The sequence below is a fragment of the Scyliorhinus canicula genome, chromosome 11, assembly GCF_902713615.1.
Source record: "Scyliorhinus canicula chromosome 11, sScyCan1.1, whole genome shotgun sequence".
NCBI classification, from domain to species: Eukaryota; Metazoa; Chordata; class Chondrichthyes; order Carcharhiniformes; family Scyliorhinidae; genus Scyliorhinus; species Scyliorhinus canicula.
In genome coordinates, this window is record NC_052156.1 from 113,516,654 (window position 1) to 113,533,840 (window position 17,187).

The window sequence follows — 17,187 nt, forward strand, 5'->3', positions numbered from 1 at the left end:
GGTGTTGAAGATGGCAACCAAATGGCGGCCCCAATGAGTCGCACGTGTTGTGCGGAGTTGAAGATGGTTGCCTCCACGGACAACACGAGGCGGATGACGCATCCGAAGGGGGCGGAGCCAGCAGGCACGCAGCCACGCTGCGGGGTCTGCGGGCCTGCGAGTCTGAGAGTCGGGCCTGTGATTTGGAGGTCTTCGACCTGGCCTGGCAAACTTTGGCAAAGTGTTCTTTCTTGCTGCAGTCTCTACAGGTCGCTTTCCGAGCTGGGCAAAACTGCCTGGGGTGCTGGTGCTGGCCGCAGAAATAGCAGGGTAGCCCTCCAGGTTGGGTGGGCACCCGCGCGGCACAGGCCTGGGGTACTCTCTGGTCGGGTGTCCACGAGGGGGTCACGTGGTCGGAGGGAAAAGCGTTGAGGCTCTGAAACGCTACTTCTAGGGAGGTGGCTAGTTTTACCGTCTCTTCTACGTTGAGGGTGCCCTTCTCGAGCAGGCGCTGATTGACATAGTTGGACCGGACTCCAGCCACATAGGCATCCCGGATGGCGAGTTCCATGACGGCCTTGTATTTGCAGCTTCGTGTGAGTACTTTCAGGTCGCATAGGTACTCCTCCAATGATTCCCCGGGACGTTGGCGGCGAATGGTGAGGAGATGCCGCACAAACATTTTGTTCACGGCCTCACGTATTGCCGCTTCAGGATCACAACCGCGTCTGCATATGTGGTCGCTTCCTCGATTTGCACGGAGATTCGATGGCTCACCTGAGCATGGAGGAGGCTCAGCTTTTGTTCGTTGGTGACGGAGGGCAAGGAGGAGGCGGCGAGGTAGGCCTCAAAACAGCGGACCCAGTGCGAAAAATCCGTTTGGCTTCAGCGGCATGTGGGTCAAATTCCAGTCAGTCAGGTTTGAGGGCCGCTTCCATCGCGATGTTGTAGTTGATTAAATTGATGCGACCATCAATTCACACGAGACGGAGAATTGAAGTGAACAGTGGCTTTGATCAGCTAGAACTGTGCCTGCCTGTGACTGCTCTGCAATGAGAGCCGCCTACAGGGCAGCAGCTCTATATACCTCCCCCGAAGGGGTGGAGCCAGGGGCGGAGCCCACAAGGGCACCAACATGATACAATGTGGTTTAATACAATACAATGGTCCATAGGTGGAGCCCACAAGGGCAACAACATAGTACAATGCAATACAGTGGTGAATGGCTGCCATAATAAATTCACCACAACCTACATGATGCTGTCCAAAGCTGAGAGCTGCTCAAGAATGTCCTGCCAGACCATCTGCAGCGTCTCCCAGTGAAAGTCGGCTGTGTTGATCAGCTCTTTAGCCTCTGGGTTAACACTAACATGAAGATAGACAAAGATACACAGAATATAGGCACCAAGGATTGATTTTTATATGTGTCATGGCATGATTTCATTTCTAAGTTTGATTTGTGTGGTAGTGTGGCCCCTTTAAGGGGGAGGGCTCTTGGGCGTATGTGATGGGGTCTGAGCCAATCATGTGGGAGAACCAATAGCAAAGCCAAAAGCACACCAGCGCGGGCCAGGGAGCGAAGAGGCCGGGCAGAGTTAACACCTGTACAAAGTTAGTCCTGCTTATATTGTGCCTGCCTTTTACCTTCATTAATAAACTCCTTTTGATTTACACCATACGTATCCAGAGTGTATATCACGAGCCATCACATTGGCAATGAGGTAAAAACTTTGTTTGCAACAAAGTGCTGCAAAATTAAGGGGAGAAGAAAAGGCGCCCCAAGAAGAGAGAGGTCCTGGAAAACTTTCTCAAAAAGTCAGGAGTCAGCAATTCGTCAAAGATAAAGTGCGACAAAATGCCTATCGTAGGTAATGTTTTGTTGTACTCTTGACGTAGCATAAGCTACTTCCTTGATGTGCACTCTGACAAAGGAAGGTTCAGACTTGGAGATAGCTTTAACACATTTGTTAAACTATTAACAATTCTCCTCCTTGGATTCGACTCTCCTGTTAATCCTGCTATAGCTACTCAGACTAACTAACCAGTCTGCTACAATCCATGTGGTGGGTGTGATGTGCTTCAATCAACCCTGTCTGTACTCACTAAGTGTCTCCACTGGAAAGAGAAAGATCATGCGTGTCCTGTCCTTTTATATGGGTAGCCCCCTTGTGGTAGTGTCACCTCTGTGTGTGTCTTGGCTGCCCATTGGTCGTGTCCTATCTTACTGACTTTTCGTTGAATGTCTGTGTGTCAGGATGTCTCTGGTGCTCCCTCTAGTGTTTATCTAGTCTACGTGTATTTACATTAACCCCTTGTGTATTTACAGTGATGCATATCACCACAGGATAATCAGAGCTTAGGGGACCGGTTAGCCCGTCAACCCCGAGTTGACGAGAGTTGCGATAGCTGCAAAGCGGCCCATCCCCGGGAGAATCTCCCTTGCTGGGAGTTTGTATGTTTTAGATGCAGTCGGTGGGAGCACATCCAAGCACTTTGTCGGGAAAAAAAGGGCACGGCATTGTGAGAAAAAAAGGAGCAGCAGTGATCCACGCAGCAACTGTATGAAGTGGAGAGGAGCTCTAAGGAGGGGGACCTCATGCATTGATTTAAATGCCATCCAAGTGAAAACAAAGGATCCTATCGAGATTACTTTGAACATGAATGGTAAACCCTTAAAGACGGAAGTCGAAACCGAAGCTTCGATGACTGTCATGGGTGGGAAAAATGACGATAAACCAGGCTGCCCAGGTGGACGTACCCCAGCCCCAGGATTGAAGACCTTTATGCTAAGTTGTCAGGAGGACTGACCTATTCAAAGTTTGACCATAGCCATGCCTACCTCCAGCTAGAGTTGGATGAGGAGTACAAAGAAACGCCACAATAAACATTCACAAACGGTTGTATCGATACACAAGATTGCCATTCGGGGTAGCATCAGCCTGGGCCATTCTCCGGCGTGCAATGGAAAACCTCCTCCAGGGGATCCCAAAAGTAATGGTACACCTCGACGATGTGCTGGTTACAAGGACCACCCCGGAGGAACACATGTTATGTGTAGAAGAAGTATTAAAGCACTTTTGTGATGCGGGATGTCTTTTTAGAAAGAAAAATGTACCATCCAGGCATCAGAGATAACCTATTTGGGTTTCAGGATGGATGCAACCGGGTTAAACACCCCCAACAGAAGGTCAGGGCCATTTGTGGAATTTCGGCTCCAAAATATGTCTCTGAGCTAAAGTCTTTTCTTTGTCTCATCAACCTGTTTGGGAGATTCATCCCTAATCTGGCCACAGCATTGACTCCACTGCATTGGTTTTTGAGGAAACACCAACGTTGACAGGGAGGGAGCAACAGGAAATTCCATTGAAGTGGTGAAACGAGCTCTGCAGTCTTCGGACTTCTTGATCCGTTTTGACCCGGGAAACCTATCGTATTGACATGCGATGCTTCACTGTAAGGAAGTGGATCAGTGTTGTTACACAAAATGGACAACAGTTCCAAGTACCCCTTCACCTTTGCCCCGAGGACCTTATCTGAGATGGGACAAAATTACGGCCAGATAGAGGAGGAAGGTTTCGCGGTGATTTACGGTGTGAAGAAATACCGCCAATGTCCACGGACGCCGATTTATCATAATAACAGACCACAAGTCTCTTCTCAGGTTACTGAGAGAAGACAGGCCTATCTCTCCGATAGCGTCAGCATGGGTGCAGCGTTGGGCCTTGCTGCTTGTAGCCGATCACTACACGTTTTGGCATAAGCCAGGCATCCAGATTACCAGCCCGGGTGCTTGGAGCAGGCATTTCCCGCAACTACATCGGTCCCTCAAGAAATTGAGCTGCCCCTGAACCTTTTGACACATTTCCAATTTCATCCGATCACATTTGAAAGTGGACCCATTGGGACCCGGTCCTGTCCAAGGTGTGCATGTGTTGCTCACCAGAGTCATCAGCTGCATTGTCAATGGATAGCCCTAAACCTGTGGTCCAGTAGCCACCCTCAGGTTCGTTGCAGCAGCTTAAATGCAGACTGCTGAAGAATAAAGGCATCATTACTGCTGACATGTTAGCAAACAGTGACCTGCATGAATGCTGTGTGTGGTCAGTCACCAACTGAATCTTGAGGGAGCGGAATCTCTTTCAATTCCGGAATAGAGCTGAGTTGCAAGTGTGTGTAGTCAATAATAGCCTGCACCCCCCTTACTTTACTTTATGGTGGTGTAGTGGTAATGTCACTGGACTAGCAATCCAGAGGCCCAGGCTAATGCTCCGCGAATCACCCTGAAAATGTGTGCAGGCACCATTTTGGCCTCTAAGGGTATTCGTCGCACCCGAAAAAACCCAACCGCTTGTCCAACTTTCTTAACCCATTCTTCCCATTTGGTGACAGACCCACTGTGCATTTCCAACATTTCTATCCATGTTGGGGGAAAGAACTCCTAATTAGATTCAGCTATAAAGAAGGCTGGAATTCACATCATAAAAAAGTTTTGCAGGAAATTATTGTGCTCCTCAACTGGGATCATCAACTCCAATCCCCCTTTTCAAATACTTATTCCATGTTTTGAAAAAAAAAGGATCTTACCGTCCGTGTCCCAATTGTAATTTGTAGTAAGATATGTTCTAATAATGCCCTGCAATGAAAATAAAGCATTTGAGTCCCCAATGTATTGTCACTAGCTTAATATTTTTCCTGACATGGCAGACAAGAGACATGCTTACTTACAGAAAGCAGCCCAGTTGGGCTGTTACACAAATTAGGACCATGCTTCAATTAATTATAGTTCAAACAGGCCTCAGTGCGAGAGTGTTTCTTGCTGCCGTTGGCTTTCTCACTCATCGAAAATGCTCTGTCGCTCAATTATTTAACCGCTCCCCAGAAAGTGCCGCGTCATTAAATGGCAAGAAGTCCTCAGAGGAAAACATTTTTTAAAATCTCCTTTGTTCTGATCGTTCTTCAAAGGGTTGTGAAAGTGTTTTTCTGCTTGACCTGCTCTAAATCATTCCTCAGTCGTCAGGGGAGAGTAGCAGGGCCAGAAAGTCCAAGGTAGACCCCTGAATCAAATCAGAACTCTTTAATCAGGAACTCGGAACCAGTTCTATACTGAGTGGACGTACAAGAAAAACAACTTTTCTGCATGGGAATGGTTAACTGCACAACTACAGCTCCCCATTCAATATCTTACAGTAGCTTACAGCTTAAAGTTCAGCTGATTAGAGTGTTTACCGTACCAAGATCACAAACATCACCTGACAGCCGATGCAGCAAACTGGAATGCAGTGACGATGGGTTTGTATTTCATTATTACTGCACCTGTTGTTTGCCTTCAGCAGACTCTGACATCGCACCATTTTGCTGCTGGTGTGAAGTAATATTTTAGGATTACACAGTCTGCTTTTGAATGCACTTTTAAAAATGTTATTCACCATTGACATTTTATTTGTAGACAACTTCAAATTTTTCAGCAATTCTTTCATTGAGGCTGTTAAGATGATTATGGGTGGCACAGTGGTTAGAACTGCTGCCTCATGGCGCCAGGGACCCGGGTTTGATTCCGGCCTTGGGTGACTGTCTGTGTGGAGTTTGCACGTTCTTCCCGTGTCTGTGTGCGTTTCCTCCGGGTGCTCCGGTTTCCTCCAACAATCCAAAGGTGTGCAGCTTAGGTGGATTGGCCATGCCAAATTACCCCCTACTGTCCAGGGATGTACAGGTGAGGTTGTGGGAATAGGGTGGGGTGGGTGGGGGAGTGGACCTGGGTAGAGTGCTTTTTCAGAGGATCGGTGCAGACTCGATGGGCAAAGTTTCCTCCTTCCGCACTATGGCGATTCTATGATTTTATGTTATTTGTAGAAGTCAGCCCATAGCGAAAGAGTTGTATGCAGCTCTGGGCACACAAGGGTTTGTTGTAATTATCCCTTTGCTGAGTGACCGAGGAAGTGAAGGTCATTTTTTTTTAAAGTTCATTTTACAGAATGGGGCATCGCTGGCTAGACAAGGATTTATTGCCCACCCCTAGTTGCCTTCAGAAGGTGGTGGTGAGCTGTGTTCTTGAACCATTGCAGTCCCTGAGGTGTAGGTACACCCACGGTGCTGTTAGGGAGGGAGTTCCAGGATTCTGACCCAGCGACAGTGAAGGAAAGGCAATTTATTTCCAAGTTAGGATGGTGAGTGACTTGGAGATGAATCTCCAGGTGTTTTCAGGCATCTGTTGCCCTTGTGCCTCTAGATGGTAGCAGTCATGGGTTTGGAAGGTACTGCCTAAGGAACCTTGATGCTTTTCTGCATTGCATCTTGTAGATGATACACATGGCTGCCACTGTGCATTGGCGGTGGAGAAATTGAATGTTTGTGGATGGGGTAGTAATCAAGCGGGTTACTTTATCCATGATTGTGTCAACGTCTTCAGTTTTGTTGGAGCTGCACTCATCCAGGCAAGTGGAGAGTATTCCATTACATTACTGACTTGTACCTTGTGGATAGTGGACAAGCTTTGGGGAATGAGTCCACATTCCTCATGCTGCAAGATTTCTAGCCTTTGACCTTCAGCCTTAGCCACAGTATTAATCTGACTTGTCCAGTGCAGTTTCTGGTAAATGGTAACCCCCAGGTCATTGATTGTGGGGAGTTCAGCGATGGTGGTGCCATTGAATGTCAAGGGGTGATGGTTAGATTCTCTCTTGCTGGAAATGGACCTTGCCTGGCACTTGTGTGATGCAAATGTTGCCTGCTACTTGCCAGCCCAAGCTTGGATATGTCCAGGTCCTTCTGTATTTGGACATTAACTGCCTCAGTGTCCGAGGAGTCGTGAGTGGTGCTAAACATTGTATAGTTATCAATGGACATCCATCTTTCTGACCTTATGATGGAAGTAAGGTCATTGATGAAGCAGCTGGAGATGGTTGGGCCTTGGACACTACTCTAAGGAACTCCTGCAGTGATTCATTGTAGCGAGGTGATTGACCTCCAACCACCATAATCATCTTCCAACCGGTGGAAGGTTTCCTATCTGATTCCCATTGATTTTAGTTTTGCTGAGGCTCAGTCAATTCTCCCTTCACAGAAATATAGAAACATGAAAAATAGGAGCAGGAGTAGGTCATTTGGCGCTCCGAGCCTTCTCTATCACACATTATGATCATCATTATGATCATGACTATTGGAAACATCCTTCCTGTATCTTCCTTGTCTAGCCCTAGTAGACTTTTATAGGTTTCTATACCATCCCCCTCATTCTTCTGAACTCTAGTGGATATAATCCTAACTGACTCAATTTCTCCTCATACGCCATTTCCACTATCCCAGGAATTAGTCAAATAAACCTTGGCTGCACTCCCTCTATAGCAAGAAACTACTTCCTCAGATAACGAGACCAAAACTGCACACAATATTCCAAGTGTGGACTCGCCAAGGCCCTAACTAATTGCAGCAAGGCATCCCTGCTCCTGTACTCGAATCCTTTTGCTTTGAAGGCCAACATACCATTTGCCTTCTTTACCGCCTGCTGAACCTGAATGCTTACCTTAAGCGACTGGTGTATGAGGATATCCAGTTGCACATTCCCCTCTCCTAACTTATGGCTATTCATATAATAGTCTGTCTTCCTACTTTTGCCACCAAAGTGGATAACCGTACCTGCCATGCCTTTGCCCACTCACTCAACTCGTCCAAATCAAACTAAAGCATCTCTAAATCCTCCTCACAGTTCACCCTCCCATCCAGCTTGGCTTTTGTGTCATCTGCACATTTGGAGAAAGTAAATTTAGTTCCCTCATGAAAATCATTGACATATATTGTGAAAAGCTGAGGTCCGAGCACCGATCCCTACCATACCCCACAAATCAGTACCTGCCATTCAGAAAAAGACCCATTTATTCCTACTCTTTATTTCCTGACTGATGGCTAGGCCAGTCACTCTCAGCTCTGGGGTTCAGCTCTTTTGTCCTTCTTTGAACCAAGTTGTAATGAGGTCAGAAAATGAGTGCTCCTGACAGAACCCAAAACTGGGCATCCAAGAGCAGTTTATTGCTGAATGCGTGCCACTTGATAGCTCTGTTGATGGCCCCTTCCATCACTTTATGGACGATCGGGAGTAGACAGTGGAGCAGTAATTGGCCAGGTTGGATATGTCCTGCTTCCTATGTACAGGGCATACCCGGGCAATTTTCCACATTATCAGGTAAATGCAAGTCCTGTAGCTGGACTGGAACAGCCTAACTAGGGACACAGCAGGTTCTGGTGGATAAGTACTATTGCTGGAATATTGTCAGGGCCCTCAGCCTTCGCAGTGTCTAGTGCCTTCAGCCATTTTTGATATCACATGGTGTGAATTAAATTGGCTGATGATTGGCATCTGTGATGCTGGAGAACTCCAGGGGAGACCGAGATGGTGTGCTGGGCTCTTCCTTTATTGAGGATGGGGTTATTTGTGGAACCTCCTCCTCCAGGCTGACACCTCATTTTTCGGTATGCCTGATGTTGCTGCTGACATGCCCTCCTGTACTTGAACCAGGGTTGATCCTCGAGCTTGGTGGTAATGCTACAGTGGGAGATTTGCCAGCCTATAAGGTTACAGATTGTGGTTGATGACAAATGTGCTGCTGCTGATGGCCCACAGCATCTCATGGATGCCCAGTCTTGATTTGCTGGATCTGTTTTGAATCTATCCCATTTAGCATGGTGGTTGCCACACACCACAATGGAGAGTATCCTCAGTGTGATGATGGGGCTTTGTCTCCACAAGGACTGTGCGGTGGTCACTCCTACCGATAATGTCATGAACGGGTGCCGAGGATAAGGTCAAGTCTGCTTTTTCCCTGTTGCTGGTTCCTTCACCACCTGCTACAGTCCCAGTCTAGCAGTTATGTCCTTTAGAACAGGGTTTTTCAAACTGTCGGTCACAACTCACGGTCGGGAGGTTCGCAGTGTAATCGGTCGCGGCATTCCCCATTGCGGGAGAGGTGCCCAACGTGCATTTTTAAAATTGAGAATGCTGGCCACAAACAGCTTTTAATTGGAATGCTGTAGTCCTCTGACCAGAAGCGGTGGCTCAGAGGTCATGTGCTGGCGGTGAAAGGACATGCCCAGGGATGGTGATGGTGGTGTATGGAACATTATCTAAAAGGTATGATTCCGTGAGTATGACTGTCAGACTGTTGCTTGATTAATCTGTGAGAAAGCTCTCCAATTTTGGCACAAGCCAAAGTTAAATAAGGAGGACTTTGCAGGGTCGATAGGGTTGGGCGTGCGTTTGCCATTGTCGTTTCTGGTGTCTACTTTGATGCCGGGTGATCCATTTGGTTTCGTTCCATTTTTTTTGGTTTTCTTTGTCGGGGTTGAATACAACTGAGTTGCTTGATCGGCCATTTTAGAGGGCATTTCATAGGCAAGCACATTTCTGTGGGTCTGGAGTCACATGTAGGCCAGAATGGGTAAGGACAGCAGATTTTGTTCACTGAAGGATGTCAGACAACCAGCTGGGGTTTTATGACAATCGAAAATGGTTTCGTGATCACCATTAGACAATTAATTCCAGATTTTGTTATTGAGTTTAAATTCTGCCTGGGTCCCTAGAACATTACCCTGGGTCTCTACCACTATGTCATCACATCCCCTAAATTGGCAGGAGAATACGCAATGCTGAACATGACGAAAGTATCAAGTGCAAAAATCCTGAAAAAAGAACATCCCCAATGTGAAATAGATCTTCTCAATCTTCCTTCTAATTATTGCCCTGAGACCCCCTTCTTACTGGCCTCAGTTTGATCTAATCTCTGCTGTGAGAGGAATCCAAAATCAGAAGAGAAGAAAGTCTAAACCTGATCTGAAGACAGATGGCCAGGTCTCAGGCTCTTGGGCCTGCTCCGCCATTCACTTTGATCATGGATAATCTGTATCTTCTCTCCCTTTACCCACTGTGACTCCATATGAATAGAAAGCAGTTACAGGGCCATGCAGAAAAGGTGGGGGAGTGGGACGAGACGGGTTGCTCTCGCAGAGAGCTGACATGGACACAATGGGCACAATGGCCTCCTTTGGCGCTGCAACCATTCTGTGGGCTGAATTTTCATAGAGTCAGGGAGACTCTGTGGAGGAGTGAAACGGAAGATGGGACCCTGGTGCCTAGATTCCTATCCCCATTCCTGGGGTTTCCAATTTTCAGGAGTGTCTCTTGGGGCTGCAGGTTGATCTGGGTCACGAGTCCATTCCCTACGCACCCATCGTGCCCGGCACCATTGTGGGCAATTTTCATGGAGTTGGACCAGCTGTTCAAAGAGTCGTGATTCACCTGAGAGATGTTGTGAAACACTGGGCGGAATTCACCCATTTGCAGACTTAGTCCTGTGGCAGAGGTGAGAACATGGAAAGTTCCCCCTTTGTGGCTGCTGGTGGGAAAACACACCAAATCTTCCAAACCAAACTCAATTACTTATGCACCTGAGTGTTTTATGCCCGATTCAATGGTGGGGAAGGGCTGGATGGCATGTAGCCCACCATTGTGTCTTGATGCCATATTGAAAAGCTGCCCATCGTCACTGGCCCACGATTGGAGACAGAAGGTGGACCTCCTGAAAATGAAGGTGGACCTCCTTTTGGTGCGCTGTGAGGCAGGAGAATGTATCACCTGAGAAAGAAGGTGGGTCTCCAGGCACATTCTGTTGTGGGAAGAGGAATTCCCTCCAAGGCACCGAATCTGGAAGTTCCACTTACAAATGCTCCCCCCACCCCCACTCCCACCCCACACCTCCAGCCACTGCTGCGGTGTTCCAGGGTCCAGGGTTGTGGGGTGGCCTCAATATTGAATGCGGGAGGCAGCGGCAGGCATTGTTCAGGTGAGTCCCGACATCTGCATACATCCCACTGATGGGATGCAAATGAAATTCTCAGTGGCTGGTTTTCTGAGCTGCCATGGTGGGCACCAATGGGAAATCCTGTCGTAATTTGAAACGGCATGAAATCAATTACTGGGCCGCCTACCATATTCTCCCTGCACGCCTTCCATCAAACCCGCTGGGGAGATTGGGAGAAATAAGGCTGGATTCTCCAAAAATGGGGCTATGCCCCCACTCCAGCATAAAAATGCTGGCATTTCTCCCTCTGGATATTCCTTAAGAAAGTCCTGAGCAATTCTCCTATCTGCAGGGGGCTGGTAGGGCCCCAGAGTGCTTCTCGCAGCTCTGGCTGCGGATACGGGGCCCCCCGAACCTCCGGTCGGGAGTCCGCGCATGCACACGATGGTGGCCTGCGGCGGCCGAGCCATGCGACACGGTGGACTCGCACCGCGGGCTGTCATAAAAAATGTAGACCCCCCCAAGATCGGGCGCGCCCGTGGGTCCGTGCCCAATCGCTCCCATGGCTGGCCATGAGGCCCCCCCCCCCCGTGATCGATCCCCCTGCCCCCCCCCCAACAGGACGGCCGATACGTGGTTAGAACCACGCCGCCGGGAACTTGGCCAGTTTTGCACGGCGAATCAAGGGCAGGGCCTCTGTCAATGGCCCCCTATCCGGGCCACATAGATCACGCACAAGTGATTTTCCGGGGACCGGAGAATCGCTTCAGCAGCATCAGTTCCAATTTCCGGGTAAACGGGCATTCTCTGCCCCTGCACCGAACACAATTTCGGCATAGAGGCTCGGAGAATCAAACTCATAGTCTGCGTGAAGGAACCTTGAGTTCAAAACATACTCCACATGTCCCTCAATGGCAAGATATGCAGCTACCCACCCCCAATGGCCCCTCATGTCTCCATTGCAATGTATCGTATTTCCATGCCCATTCACCCATTATACACTGGATAGAACAAATAAAGCTTTAAAAAAAAGTTTTAAAAAGCAGTCAGTCATTGGGGCGGCAAGGTGGCACGGTGGTTAGCACCTCCAGCAACCTAGGTTCAATTCTGGCCTCGGGTGACTGTCTGTGTGGAGTTTGCACTTTCCCACTGTATCTGCGTGGATTTCCCCTGGGTGCTCCATTTCCTCCCACAGTCTGAAGATGTGCAGGTTAGGTGGATTGGCCATGTTAAATTACCCCTTAGTGTCCAAAATGTTAGGTGGGCTACTGGGTTATGGGGATAGGGTGGTTTTAAGTAGGGTACTCTCCAAGGGCCGGTCAGACTCGATGGGTTGAATAGCCTCCTTCTCCACTGTGGGAATTCTATGATAACTTTCCATTTTCTTTAAAAGGAAACCTTGTTTTTATTACAGGCCAATAAAGTATGAGTTATCCAGATCATTTAAAGTTTCAATATCTGAAACTGCAAGCACTTGAAACCTCTTCACCTTGTGCAAACAAAATTAGGCAATTAACAGAAGGAATCAGAGAGCCAAAGCTGTCAAATGTGACTTTGAACAGACTGTGGAGGTTTGGTGAGAATTTTAAAAATCTTTCTAAAAATTGAATATTGTTTGTATTTGTGTTTAACATTCAACTGCAAGTACTGTTCAACTTCAAAGTCTCATCCAGCGACCTAGGTAGGGGGATAGAAGCAATCCATTGGCAGTGGTTGGAAGCGTTAGCTAAGGAAACTGGCTTGAACTGGTCCATTTGTTCAGAACATATAAATTCAGACATCCTCTGTGCAAACAGCACTGAGTGTAACTTTGAGCAGAGTGTGGAAGTTTGGTGAGAAGAGAGAGTTTGGTGAGGAATGGAAAGAGGTACTCCTTTGCTTTTACTAACTTTTCCACCCTGGACGAATCGGCTTCTGCTCTACTGTAGGGGAGAAGGTGAGCTCTTGATGAGAATCTGGTGAATATCCAGTAAGTAGTCAAAGTCTATTTTCTGAAGATTTCAAATAGTACTGTAATCTGTGATAAGATTAATAAATCTCAGAAAGAAAATAAATAATTGAATAAAATAATTTAGTAATTAATTGAAATTTTAAAATACGGCATGGCAGGTGATGTGTTAAGACTGCAACGTAACGGTGCGCATGGATACCGGTGTTATCCAGGGCAAGCACATCTCAGTAAGTGTCTGTGGCTGAGGAGCTTGAGGTCAGAGGCATTGAGCTGGAGTCTGAGCTGCAGCCAGTGCAACACATCAGGGAGGGTGACAACTACCTGGCTGCTTTGTTTCAGGAGACAGTCACATCCCTTAGGATAGGAAATTCTGGTTTGGAAAGTAGTCAGGGACAGGGGGGTGTGACTGCAGCTGTAGGCAGGCAAGGAGACCCGGAGGACAGGAGTGCAGGAGTGTCTGCCTCAGCAGTAGTCCAACAGGTCTGAGGTTCTTTCAGCTTGTTTCGAAGAGAGTGGGAGCTACAGGCCGAATGAGCTGACTGACCGTGGCAGTGTGATACAGAACAAATGTAAATAAGGGCAATTATTAGGACACTGATGAGTTGCCAGCCCTGTGATTGTGTCAGCAGCTCTGATGGGGTGGGGGGAGGGAGAGGGTTGCTGCCATCATCATTGGACTGAGGTCCTGCCAGCGGCTTGTTAATTGGCCACTGCAGTCAAAATGCGCCCCCCGCTCCGGCGGGGTCCCCACCACCTGTTGAACACGGTCGTCTCCCACTTTCAATGGAACCTGGGTGATGCAGGATTTGATCTGCTTCTGAAAAATTCACTCCATGCGATTCCATTTCACAAGGTCCAAGAATACCACAAAGTCTCCTTCCTAGACTCCTGGGGCGGGTTTCTCCCAACGGGAGTCTGTGCCGACGCCGGAGTAAAAACCGGAGTGTTTTACTCCGGCGCGGCGCCCGTTCCCAGACCCCTATTCTCCGCCCTCCGTGGGGCTAGCAGGGGCATTGCGCGATTTACGTGGGTGGGGCCGCTGGCCGCGTCAGAGACCCGGCGGCGCGTAAAAGACCCGTGCCTGGGTCCCGTGCTTGCGCGGTGGCCGTACTCCCCCAGGCCGCCCCGCACAAAAATGGTGCATGGATCCAGGCTTGCCGGTGGAAGAAAGGAGGCCCGCCGGCAGAGAGGCCGGCCCGCCGATCGGTGGGTCCCGATCGCACACAAGGCCACTCTGGAAGGCCCCAGGGGTTGGAACTCCCCTCCTCCCCCCCAGGTCCGGCCTGCCCGAGAGTAGGTTAGAACGGTGCTGGCGGGACTGTCATTTTCTTCGGCGGCTGCTTGGCCCACGGGGCCGGAGAATCGACGCGAGCAGCAATTCTCCGAGCAGCCCGGCTTGATTCGCGTGGCGCTGGTTTCGGGGGAGGGAGCAAATCGCGTGCGGCGTTGGGGTGGCATGACACGATTTACAGGGTGCCCCGGCGATTCTCCTACCCGGCCCGGGGGGGGGGGGGGGGGGGGGGGGGGGGGGGGGGGGGAGAATCCCGCCAAAGGTTGTAGGTAGGTGGCTCTCAACAGGCTTCCCTCCATTCAGATGCTGAGTCATGCAAACATGTGAAATAGGAGCAGGAATAGGCCATTCGGCCCCACGAGTCTGCTTTGTCATGTGATACGATCAGGGTTGATCTGTTTGTGTTTCGACTGCCCGATAACCTTTGATTCCCTTGCCTGACAAGAATATATCTATCTCTGTCATACAATCCTGGCACTCTTAAACTCTTATTCCAAGCAGGGTGGAGCACTTCCTTGAGCAAGGCAGGTTTCCAGCAAACAGAAATATGTACAAAGTTAACCCGAGAGAGAACATGCCCGGTGTGGACAATAAATCAGATAAACTCTCAGAATCAAGCACAAACTGGTTCATGTTTTCATATTCTTCTTAATTAATTCACAATATCTCAACTACAAGCTGGGAATGAAATTTATTATTACAATGAGAAAAGAGCAGGAGTAAACACCACAGATATCACCAGTTTATTAAAATATTTAATTTAACACCAGAACTTTAAATTGGTCCCAAAAGTAATAAATATGTCAAAACTTCCAATATTACTCTCAAACTCTGAATGCTCATCTGTCAAGTAAATTTAAGCCTAAGGATGAAGTCAGATTTCCATGGATGTTTTCCAGTGCTCAGTGCCTGTGAGTTGTGATTAACTAGTGACTGAGGGAGGGTGAGTTATACCCACTCATTCCCTCTGCAGCCTGATCTGAGGTATATGTGATGGAAAGTTACCCTTTGTAATAAATCAAAATAGCGTGACACAGGGTGACAATTTGATGTTGCTTACCTTACAGTTAATCAAAGCTGACCCACTCAAAACCATTTGCAGTGACTGATCTGTCAGTCAAATTAAGTTCATGAACATCAAGAAAATCTCAAATGCCATCTACCTATCTCAAGCCATTTATCACCTTCAGGGCAAAGCTGAGCTGACTCCATGTATAACCCCCCCCCCCCCCGCCCCCCCGGTCGCCCCGCTCACTGTTTAAGGTAAACGTAAAGTCGCCAAAATCCCCCCCTTTGACGGGGAGAGCTGACTGGTGGCGATTTAACCTGAGCATCACCACACCACAGGTGAGGGGCAAGGTTGACAAGGTGGGGCCTTCATGAATGGCCTCAGCTGGTACAGGAATTGAACCTGTACTATTGGCCCTGCTCTGCACCACAAACCAGCTGTCCAGCCAACCGAGCTGAATCAGCTCTTGGCTACGCCAGCTCTTTGGGTAATATGACACGAACCTGGGAACACCAGAATCTCTGATCCACGTTAATTGTTTCTCGTTCTTGGATAAGGCTTGCTCCAGCATTTTGGTGGTATCTGCCGAAACCAATGTCATCTGCTCTTCTAGTGATGAAGGCAAATAGTCACTGGTTTGTGCACACACACAGGCTGTTTGCAGAAAATCAGTCAACAAAATTAAACTGTTTATAAAACAATCTCATGGAGAGAAACAGTAAAAACACATATCTTGAAATGAAACAAAATAGATTGATCTAAGTGCAGCGCTGTGCCTTTTAATCTGTCTGCTCCTTTTCTGGTTCTATTGCTTTCTGTTCTCTATTTTCTTCCAGTGCCGCATTCCCTCTCCCTCTCCCTCTAATGTGACTGCCCAATGGCTTCCAACTCCCAGCCCTTCTTTATTATAAATGTCGCAGGTTTGTATAAGAACATAAAATATACATGAACTTTGGAGACCTCGATTTCATGCTGTGCTCAGGGCAAGTAAGTCCAAAATGCATGTCTGAAAAACCCTTTATAATATAAATATCAAATAGATTACACACTGCGCCTCTTAATGTTACATACCAAAGTCTAGAGTTACACATTTGCAATACTGATTTATGTCTCTGTTTTTTTTTAATTCCTAGCTACCTGACCCATTACAGTTGACAGGAGCCTCTCAGATCAATGGTTAAACTATGGCTCAAGTAGGTTAAGTAAGTCTTGACTGATTTCATAACATCTTTTCTTAATCGGAATAAATTTACCTTTGCCAGTCGACAGGTGTTAGGAACTTGTGAGTTTTCATTTAACCTCCAAGAGTTTAAAACAGAATGTAAATTAGAAGCATGCCTGCACGAGCTTGTAACCCAAGTGATTTATTCGTCATGTGTAGCCTGTCAGCCAGCCAAATATGAGGTGAAACGGATTCTGTTCCAGTAAAGGAGAGCTGATTGGGAAAGAGATGCAACAGGTTCAGAAACTGGTGTGATAGATTACTCTATGCTGTATAACATGCTTAAAATCTCATTGTTGGCATAGCATTGACCAACAGAAGAATGTGGAAACCGAATGTGCAAAATCACTTCAACTAGGCTCCATTGAATGACAGTGCCCTGGAGCTTTGGAACAAGTCATAAAGAACATTCCTTGCAAATCTCAGTGAAAATCAATTTCTCTATAAGTAAACTAGAAAAGCCAGCTGAACCAGATTTAACCAAACTGTTGTTCCTACCGCAGGTTCCTTCGGATTACAAAACAGAACTTTGTCGCTTCCTCCTTCCTTTGGAATTTGAAACATGTTTCCATTAATTTATACCTATTATGCAAACAGGTTACAAGATGGTCATGTTCGCGAAGCCCTTACTAAAGAAAGGAAATAGTTGCCATCTTATTTCCATCCTGCTAATGGCACCATCCAAAATGCCCTGAGTTTTTAACATCTTCTACTTCATTCAATACCTTGGGAAATATGTGACCAGTCACAAGACATCCATTGTCCTTAAGGACACTCCTGTTTGACCAGCCATTATCCCATTGCAGAGTCTGATTGTTTCTCTTGTCCCGAAAGTGAAGGTTGGTTGCATCTCAATAGTATGGCTCTGTTCTTTTGTATAAACGGGAATGGGAAATCAAACAACCAAGAAGATGATGATAGGTCCAAGTCTGAAAATTCCAGGAGAGA

At 47.6% G+C, this 17,187-nt stretch overlaps 1 protein-coding gene across 1 annotated transcript in view; it reads right to left on the reverse strand.

The window, feature by feature from the left end:
- Positions 1 to 16,303, reverse strand: part of LOC119973296 (phosphatidylinositol 4-phosphate 3-kinase C2 domain-containing subunit gamma-like) — a 307,465-nt gene extending 291,162 nt beyond the window's left edge. Inside the window, 2 exon segments of the mRNA XM_038811105.1 lie at positions 4,564 to 4,612; positions 16,271 to 16,303. The gene's annotated coding sequence lies outside the window, so the exon portion shown is untranslated.
- Between the last annotated feature and the right edge of the window lie 884 nt (positions 16,304 to 17,187).